Source organism: Echinops telfairi, unplaced genomic scaffold (assembly GCF_000313985.2).
Source record: "Echinops telfairi isolate 266 unplaced genomic scaffold, ASM31398v2 ScPeMD7_7420;HRSCAF=8458, whole genome shotgun sequence".
NCBI lineage: Eukaryota > Metazoa > Chordata > Mammalia > Afrosoricida > Tenrecidae > Echinops > Echinops telfairi.
The window spans coordinates 23,956,484-23,966,423 of record NW_022111320.1 but is presented as its reverse complement, the minus strand read 5'-3'; the positions used below and the strand labels follow the sequence as shown (position 1 = coordinate 23,966,423).

Sequence of the window (9,940 nt, the reverse complement as noted above, 5' to 3'; positions counted from 1 at the left end):
CCTTTTTTTTCTTTTGCTGCACTGGATGTACATATTCAGTGATTTTTATGACCCAGCCACGTGACCTAGTATTACGTTTGGGGTTGAATGTATAATTCTCCATTTGCAGATAGGCTATGTTTTTCATTGTTCTCCTAGGCGGTAATTGGGGAGTATTTCATGGCATGGCATAAAGAACAGGTGTCCAGGACCCCTGCAGCACACCCAGGTTACCATCCAAACACAGAGACATCCTCTAGCGCTGGGAGTTGAGAGGCAGCTGAGTGATGAGCCGCAGAGCAGAATTGGCTGCAGTGGAGAAGTTCTACTCTGTCCTGTAGGGGCACTAAGAGCGTGAACCTCCTTAACACCAGGGAGTGTGGGTTAGTTAAATTAGGCTACATTTAACAAATAGCTGCACCTATGATATGGGGGAAACAAAACCACATGTATTTCTAGGGCCAGCACCGAGGGAGCCCTAGTTGGGCTGCGTGCAAGTGGATGTGGTCAGGATGGTGACCATGTACGTCTCAGGTCCACAGTGTGACTGACTGGCTATGAAATTAATCTAAGTCATAGACGCACTGCCAGGTGCTGGGCTAGCCCCTGGTCCACAGGACAGGGACATGAGTACACTCCTTGGAAGTCTAGTTCTCTCCACCGAGAGAGAGATTTCTAAGGCCAAGTGTAAGGACGCTTTCCTTCCCCATGAGTTCTAATCTACTCTGGATAGCTCCCAAAGGAATTGGGCACTTTTATCATGAGAAGTTACTGGGCATTTATTCATTCATTCACTCATTTATTCATCAAATACTTTCTGGAAGCCAGCTACTTGGTAGAGTGCTGGGAATAGAGCGGTGAACAAACACCGCCCTGCCCCAAGGACTTGGTGCCCTGTGGGAGAGGCAATTACATCTAAAGGCGTCTCCCATCTGAGAGCGGGACTTGCTAGGATGAGTGTTTGCACATGTGCAGAGCATGTAACTTAGACTCTGTGCAGGTGTGTTTTAACCAGGGATTGTTTCTAAGGAGAGGCAGTGAGTCATTAAGGATGGCCTGGAGTTAAAAGGCAGCTAGGGGGGAAGGAAGAGTCTAAGCAAAGAGAGTCAAGTTCATTGGCATGGGAAGACATAATTGAGCAAAGCCTGGCGTCTTCTGAGATCTCATCTGCATTTATGAGGCTGCATTTGGAGTATGAAGAAGTTTTTCCAGACCTGCTTCAAGGAGAAAGTCTAGTCCACAGTAGGGTTGGCAGATTTCGCAAACAAAAACACAGGACACCCACTTAAATTCGAATTTCAGCTCAGCAGTGGCTTTTTTTCTCCTTAAAGCATAAGTATATCCAACACAGTGTTTAGGAACTCTGGTGGTAGAATGGGTTGCATGTTGGCTGCTAACCACAAGGTCGGTGGTTCAAATCCATCAGTTGCTCTTGGGGAGAAAGATGAGACTTGTGAAAATTTACGGCATGCAAGACCCACAGGAGCCGTGCTCCTCTCTACAGTGTCACTGTACGAATGCACTCAATGGCGGTGAGCTTAGTTATGGTTATGCAATGTTTAAGACCCCTGGTGGTGATGTCAGGTAAGCGTTGGACTGTTGTCTGCAAGGACAGTACAAACCCACCAGCTGCACCAAAGGAGAAAGATAAAGGTTTCTGCTCCTTCCTGTAAAGACTTAGAGTCTCGAAAGCCCTATATAGGGGAGCTATGAGTCAGAATTAATGCGATGTCAGTAGGTTTGTCTGGTTTTTCCCCCAATGCCATATTTGGGGCATAGCTGTCTCTGAAATTCAAGTTTCATGGAGCGTTTTGTAGTTTCCGGTACCCTAGTTAGTCCGAGTCCGACAGCCATTGAGGAGGCTCAGAGGATCTAGATGGCATAGTGGTGAAAAGGTGACAAGATGGATTTCTGGTTCTGACTTCCTAGCTTGAGTAGAATTTTGCGTTTTGTACCATTACAGGGAAATGGGATCATGACTAAAAGCACATTCTCCGCGATGAAGCCAGTCCTCACTCACAGCCACCCCATGGCACAGAGTAGACCTGCTTCCTAGAGTTTCTGAGACTGTCCCCTTGTCAGGAACAGACAGCCTTGTCTGCCGCTTGTGGGGTGGCTGGTGGGTTGAACTGCGAACTCCAATCAGCAGATCAGTGCTTAACCCACTAAGCCACCAGGACTCTTTGGAAACCATGGCATGGTATGTAATTTATTTGGCTAATTTATCGTGCATTTATTTTTAAGTCCGTGAACACATATTTACTATCTTCCAGACGCTGTTCAGTGTGAGCAAACATAGACTCCAGTCCTGTTCTTGAAGGGTTCACACACAAGTCCCACCGCTGTCACAGGTCCCACATATCTTACACGTTTTCCTTCCTTCCTGTCTCCTCATCCACCTGCCCCCTGGTTGATCTCAACTTGTTTCCCACCACTCTATGCCTGCCCACATTCTTGTTTCGAATGGAGCTTACCTCAATGCATCTCCAGGTTTAGTGTGTATGGAATCACCATCATGGCTGGCAGCATTCCCTAGAGTTTGACTGAGTAGATCTATTGTGGGCCCAAGAATTTGCTTCTCTAATGGCATAGAACTAGGTTAGTGGTTGGGCCGTGAGCCACATGGTCCACAGTTTGGAACCACTGGTAGCTTCCGGAGCAAGGCTGGACTTTCCACTCCCATAAACAGTTACAGTTTCAGAAACCCACAGGGGGTCAGTGTGAGTCAGCTTTGATTCGATGGCAGCCAGAATGGATCCCAGGGGGCCTTGGTGGCGTAGTGGTCCTGTGTTGACCTGCTACTGGCAAGACAAGCGGTTTGAAACCACCAGCCACTCAGCAGGAGAAAGCGAGTTACAGTTTTAGAAACTCATAGGAACAGTTGTCCCCTGTCCCATAGAGCCATCCCAAGCCAGAACTGACACGGGGACAGTGGATGAATGGTTCCCAGGTTCCCAGGGCAAATGGTTCACCCCGAGTCAGAACTGAGAGGGTGACAGTGGATGAATGGTTCCCAGGGGAGGCCACTGGTGAGACTGACGGCATTACTGGGAGGCTCCTGCTAGAGGAATTGTTTCCTTTGCCCCAGTTGGAGCCACCTTATATTTCAGGGGGAGAAAAAGACCATAAGAAAAAAATAAAGGCAAGAATGACAAGCAAAATGTGTAATAATTTAGAGAGTGGAAAGTACAGAGGATAATAAAAGTAAAGTAAGGAACAGAGGATACACAATGTTTGGGAATGAGGGTTGTGGGTGTTGAGGGGTGTTGTTACTGAGAAGGGGATATTTAATCAAGACCTGCAGAAAATGAGGCTGTCCTAAGAGAGGCAGGGGAAGCGGCGAGTGCAAAGATGTTCAGGTAGGGCTCTGCAGAGTCTGAAGAACCACTGGGCGGGCAATGGAGCTGGCCTGAGTGAACACTGCACAGAGCAGTACGGGAGGAGCGGAGGGTAAGTCTTTGGTTTTTCTCTGTATGAGTGGAGCTCTTGGAGGGTTTGAACAGAGGAAAGAGATGACTTGATTTTCCTACCAGGATCCCTCATAACAGGCAAGACCTCAGAGGGAGAAAAGAATAAGCAACTAGGTAAGAAGCTGCTACAACATTTCAGGAAAGATCTGATGGGCTTTCTTCTGGACCAGGACGGTGGAGGTGGAAATGATAAGTGGGCCAATTCTGGATTCTATTTTGAACATAGAACCAACAAGGTTTACTGGTGGTCTCAAATGTGAGCAAAAGAGGCATCTAGGCTGAGCAGCTAGATGAGTGGAAGGAACCAACAAGTAGATACTTCCGAGGGAGTTGACTTTGGGGTGGAAGGAGCTCAGTTTGGGACAGATTTACTTTGAGTTGCGTGTCAGACAATTCCTGGAGATGCAAGGTAAGCTGATGGATATGGATATGGAGTTCAGGGGAGAGGATGAAGGGAGAAGTTCAAGGGGCTGTTTTGCCTAGACTTGTATGTCTACAGGTGGTACTTAAGGCTGTTGGTACTGGTTCGGTTCCCCCTTAATGGACAGGTACACCATTGCCTGCCACAGTGAGTGTTTGACTGCTGAAAGTTCAAGACCTTCCTGCAGGCAAATAGCAGCCACTTGCTGGTAGATAAAGACCTACAACTCCCTCCTCACAAGGGACTAAAACTCTAAACCAAACTCATGATCATTTCAACTCATGGTGACCCCACCTATCACAGAGAAGAACCGCTCCATAGAGTTTATAGGCTGTCATCTGGATGAATTCAGTCAATCTTTAGCTTAGTGGCCATTGCTGAATAACTGTAGTACAATGGATGGTTTGAGCCTTCCATGGGATCAGGCTGGAGCTAGCCCCAAACGGAGATATGAGACAACACACACACACACACACACACACACACACACACACACACACACACACACACACACACAAAAGGACCCGCACTTCTTTCCTTCACCGGACCTCTCCCTTGTAGGTTTCTGCAAAATTGTCATTAAATGCCATTGAGTCAGTTTTGACTCACAGTGAGCCTGTGCAGAACAGAGCAAAGCACTGTCTGGTCCCGGGCTAGTCTCCCAATTGTTTGAGCCAGTTATTGCAGCCGCCATGTCAGTCTGTCTTTTTGAGCATCTTCCTCTTTTTTTTCTAACTCTCTACTCTACCATGCATGATGTCCTTCTCCAAGTTCTGGCCCATCCTGTTGATGTGTCCATAGTCCATGAGACAAAGTCTTACCATTCCTGCTCCCCGAAGAGCATTCCGGCCACACTTCCTAGTCACTGTCTACCGTTCGAATGCATGGGATGCAATTGAAGATACCATGCATTGGGTCAGGTGCACCTTAGTCCGCAGGGTGGCATCTTCTCCCAAGATTACCCCATCATAAAATCCTCATGCTTGATGTCTCCCCGGCTTCTACTTCTAGGGAGTTGCTCTAGTCCAGGAGGGCTGGGCTGTTTATGTTACGTGCCTGTGGGAACCCTTCTTCTGGAAGTGTTCAGGTTTTTCAGGTTGTATATTATCTGATTTCATGATGAGTCATGATGGATTTGAGATGCCACTGGCCGCCCTGTTCGCTGTCATTAGCAATGCAAGGCTTGTTGTGGGTACAAGCGGGAGACCGAGCTGGTCCTGGGGGGAGGCGAGTCATTCTTTCCGCCTCGGTGCATTTTAATCATATTTCCCTCTGTCAAACCGAGCAGTACTTTCAATCTTACTGCACAGTCTCTGCTTCCTCCACTCAGATCAGAAACAAATCAGCGTGATCCAGGCTGGCAGTGGATCATTTAGAGATTTTCGTCCCTGTTAGTAGTCAAGGGCTGACTGAGCCTTTTGTATGTGTGTGTGAATGCGCATGTGCATTTGTTTTCAGATCATAGATGCCACTGCCTCTCATTTTGCAAATGCTGTGTATATTGTACTTTAACTTTCAAGAATTTTGGAGGTCATGGAGAAGAGAGAATGAGCACAAACCAAAGTCTCTAACTGTGAATTCTGCCCAACAGAGAGGGCTGGCAATCTATCATACTTTTCTTTTAAATTGAGGAATGACAAATAAACAGTAAAGTGCCTGAATGTTAAGTATGCAACTTTATATTTTACATAGGTGAATGCCCATGTTAACACCAACTAGATCAAGACATACAACATTTACAGGTTCTTTTGTGCCCTTTTAATAGTCTAATTTTGCCCCCAATCAAGGTAACAACCTTCCTTCTATCCCCATCAATTAACATGCCTATTCTTGAACTTTCTGTAAATGGGATCATATACTAGACAATCTTTCATATTTGGCTTCTTTGATAATTTTTTCCAAATGGATCCATATGGTTGTGTGCCACAGAAGTTTATTCTGTTTAGATTTCTGGATGGTATTCTATTACTTGAATATAGCAATATGTTTAGTCATGATACTCTTGTTGGATTACTCTCAAGTTTTGACTGTCATAGTACTTTTAAGACTACCTTAACGCCTATGAATAGAGTTCATGCCTCCTTTAAGCCAGGAGGGGGATTGGTACCCTTACCTTTATTGGAGAGTTGAGAAACCTTCACAGAGAATTTCAGCGACTCACCCAATGCCACGTAGCCAGTTAGGCACAGAACTAGGGCTGGAACTCAGGTCTCTTACTTTTTGGTCCAGTGATCTGACCTAGTCCCCTACAAACATTGCCCCTGAAATTTTTGACACCCAGATCCTGAGTCAGAAGATCGCTCTAGAACCTTGTGTGTAGAGACCCTGCTGAGATACCTTATTTGGTCGGGATGTCTTATCGTTGAACAAACACAGTTTTGTCAAGAGCCCTTGAGCACAGACGGATGACCATGATACTCAGGTAGCAATGACAATGAAGTCTCCTGTTTAATTCTCAGGTTGCAACTGAAACCCCACTCCACAGACCCTAGTGACTAAGCATTTGCATCAAAGTCTGGTGCCTGCCAAGCATAGGCAGGGAGCAGAATTTTCAGGGTGGACGTCACCTGCAACGACACTTAGGTTTAGATGTTGTCACTACAATGGTCCCCACACCAGGGGTTTTGGCAAAATTGACAGGATGCAGCCCCCACCCTTTCTCTGACTGCTTTCAGGAGCAGGGGTTAGGGAGAAGTGGGCAGGGAGGAGTTGGAAGAGGCATGCTAGTATTTAGGGAGATGGAGAAGGTCGGAAAAGAAGGCCACAGACCAGAAGGTGCCCTGAGCATCCCTTCTACTGATTTCTAAGCTGAGTGCCCAGAGCAGGCATCATTTTCCATCCTGTCTCTCTGCCATGTCCTCACAAATCATTGTGATGCCCTTGCTGGGCCCCTGCAGGATTCAAAGGAGCCTGGCAGTCACAGGCTACACTAGCTGTGGCTGGCTTCTCTGCTCATTCTCTTTTTCCCACGATATCAATGCCTTTCTTGCTTATTTTTTGTTTTTCTCACTGCTGTTATTTTTCTAAACAAGGAAGGATTTCTAGGCTAGGACAACAGGAAAGATGTACAGTCTTTCTGGTCCAGAACCATCCTGTAAGCTTCACGGTCACCATGGACCTGGGGTCTTCTTTGTTGTTAGGGGCTGTGGAGAGGGTTCAGGATCATGCCACTTTATGGCAAACAGAACAGACCATTGCCTAGTCCCATGCCAGCCTCATCCTGGTTGCCATGTTGAAGCTTGCTTTTATTTTTAAAATATGGAATGCTTCAAGAATTTGCATGTCATCTTTGCGCAGAGGCCACGCCAATCTTCTCTGTATTGTTCCAATGTTAGTCTCTGTGCTACCGAAGCCAGCATGACGCTTGTTACAGTGGTTCTTTTTCAATCCGTGCCATAGATGCTTCCTTCATTTCCGTTGGCTCTCGGTTTTACCAACAGGACGCCCTTTTCTCTAAGGTGGGTTTTCCGGATGATGTGTGCAAAGTGCCGAGCCCAAGTCTGGCCATCTCCATTTCCGAAAATTCTGGCAGGATTTGATCTCACGTGGATTTGTTCATTCTTCTGGCCAATCCTGGCATAGTCCATAATCTTTTGCCAACACCACAATCCTGATGCCTCCGTTTGGCTCTGGCCCATTCTCATTGTCTAGCCTTCACACACACATGTGCGGTGCTGGGGAAGACCATGACGTGGGTCAGGGCAATCCTTACTGCTCACTTTTCCAGACAAGGAAACGGAAGCTCCGAGAGGTTAACTAGGGTAACTAGCTTGTCCCGATTCACCCACACCTTTCTGGTTTTCACATGGGAAGTCCTGCACCCTCAAGCCCAAGCACCTGGGGACATTTGTCCCCTTAGGTTAAGAGACTTGCCTAAGGGTTCAAGCTAGGAAGTACCAGGACTGAGATTTGAATTCAAGTCCCTCTGGTTCCCAAAGGGGCATTTTTCTAGCCCTGTGATATTGACATTTCCCTGGGTATTAGTTTGAAGTAACGTAGTCGGTGCTTTGTGGTATAGGCTTCGCAACAGCGGTTTGGCTGGGGCAGGAGACAAGGAAGAACCACCTCCAGCTCACAGTAATTTACAGATACCCGTGGACACGTCCAGCTCTTAGCCTGCCTACCTGCTCCAGCTGACTTCAGTGGAGAAGAGGGGCGAAAACCTTATTGATTTAGGTGTGGTGGGTGGCAAGGCAGAATAGAACTATTGCCGATCACTGTTGTTCATATTTCCCAACCTTGTCTCATGGTAGAGTGTGTTAGTCTGGGTAAACTAGTCTAGGCTGTCAATCAGGATATAGCCACGGAGACCTCTGTGTGGGCATGGCCCTACCTTAAGGATTCTGGGAAATCTATTTTCCTCCTTGGAGGGAGGAGACACTTCTCTCTCTGTTCACTCCTTGGAGACTCTATACGGTCAAGACACATGGCACTGTGCTGATAGAGCCTGGAAACTGGAGAAGCCACGGGGAGACCCCTGCCAGCACTGAGATGCTTACAACGCCATTGGATCCAAACACTTTCTACCCACTGGCCTGTGATCGTCCTGCATTCAGCATCATGGCATGTGTTTTGTGAGAGTCTGAAGAGGACTTTATAGATTGGTATTGGACATATGGGCTAATATCAGACTTATAGGCTTGGACTGGACTGGGCTGGGATGTTTCCTCAATATTCAACTGCTCTTGTATATAAATCTTTCTTATATACATATGAGTGTCTATGAATTTGTTTCTCTAGTCTACTAAGACTAGCACAGTAGAAGTTCCTAAGGTTTGGGAATCATATTATAGGTAGTGAGATGTGAGGTAATGATTATTATTATTTTTATTATGGCCAATGTGCTCATAGAGTTATAATTTTTATCAATATTGGGATGAGGAAAGCATTCTGGATTCAACTTGGGTGTCAAAGCCATTTTTGTTTTTTGCACAAGCAGTGCAAGGAGCCCTGGTGGTGACGTGGATTATGCTTTGGGATGCTAACCACAAAGTCGATGGTTCTAACCCACCAGCTGCTCCTTAGGAGACAGATGAGGCTTCCTACTCCCATAAAGATGGACAGTCTAGGGAACCCACAAGGGGCAGTTCTACTCTGTCGTGTCTGATTGCTATGCGTTGAAATAGACTCTATGGCAGTGAATAGTGAACGATGACTCCAGTAGCAGCCCCTCCCACCGGCAGGTGTTCAACCCTCTAAAATATATGCCCAACCCTCTGGTGGACCAGAACAAGACCCGGGTCCCCATCGCTTTTCTCCCAGACCTTGTGCACGATTATGGAGAACTTCATTTTCTCTGACCCACTTTCTTCAGGTTACTTACTCAAGCAGAATTTCGCCAATTACCCTAATTAAAAAATGTCTCCATTAGATTTTACTGTTTGGTACAAAAATGATGTGATTAATTTTCTACTAGAAGCCAAACCATACATATCACTCAACCTTGAGCTTTAATATAGCCCCGGGTGATGGATGGCCTGACCGTCATTTTCCGTAAAGGGGAATTCCGTGCCATCCCCTCCTTACCCCGGCTGATGCCTGCTCCTCTTTTCCTCACTGCCACTAAGTTTAGGTAATTCACACAGAATTTTAGGGGGCCAACATTTAGATACATAAAAGCACTGAATGGAAACTAGACTGTGTCAAGAAGCTTAACTTCATGCATAGTCAGATCCCGAGGTAGGCCACTTTTGTCATAAGGCTCTTGTCTCACGGGAGTATGACATTGTCCGGGGAAGGTAGCATGCCTGGGAGGAAGGAGGAGAATGGGAATGGGGGAATAGGTATTTCTCTATGCAGGTACCATACTTAAATCATTTTATTTATGCTTGCTAACAACTCTTATGAAAAAAGATACACAAAGACACCAAGAGTCAGAGTAGGTGAATAGCTTGTTCAGTGTCCCAAGCAGGTACTAAGTGGCAGAGCCAATATCAACCAGGCCTAATTCCAAAGTGCATTCTCTTTGTACAGTACTACAAGGAAAAGAATAAGGGAATTAGAACAAATCCTAGGGGAAGATACTAGAAGATGTATCTCTCTATGTAACTATCTCTATATCAGTAAACAT

At 46.3% G+C, this 9,940-nt stretch overlaps 1 non-coding gene across 1 annotated transcript; it reads right to left on the bottom strand.

Moving 5' to 3' along the window:
- Positions 1-7,122: 7,122 nt before the first annotated feature.
- LOC115872205 lies at positions 7,123-7,229 on the bottom strand. Its single transcript, XR_004047737.1, has one exon. It is a non-coding gene; the product is annotated as a U6 spliceosomal RNA (small nuclear RNA).
- Positions 7,230-9,940: the final 2,711 nt, after the last annotated feature.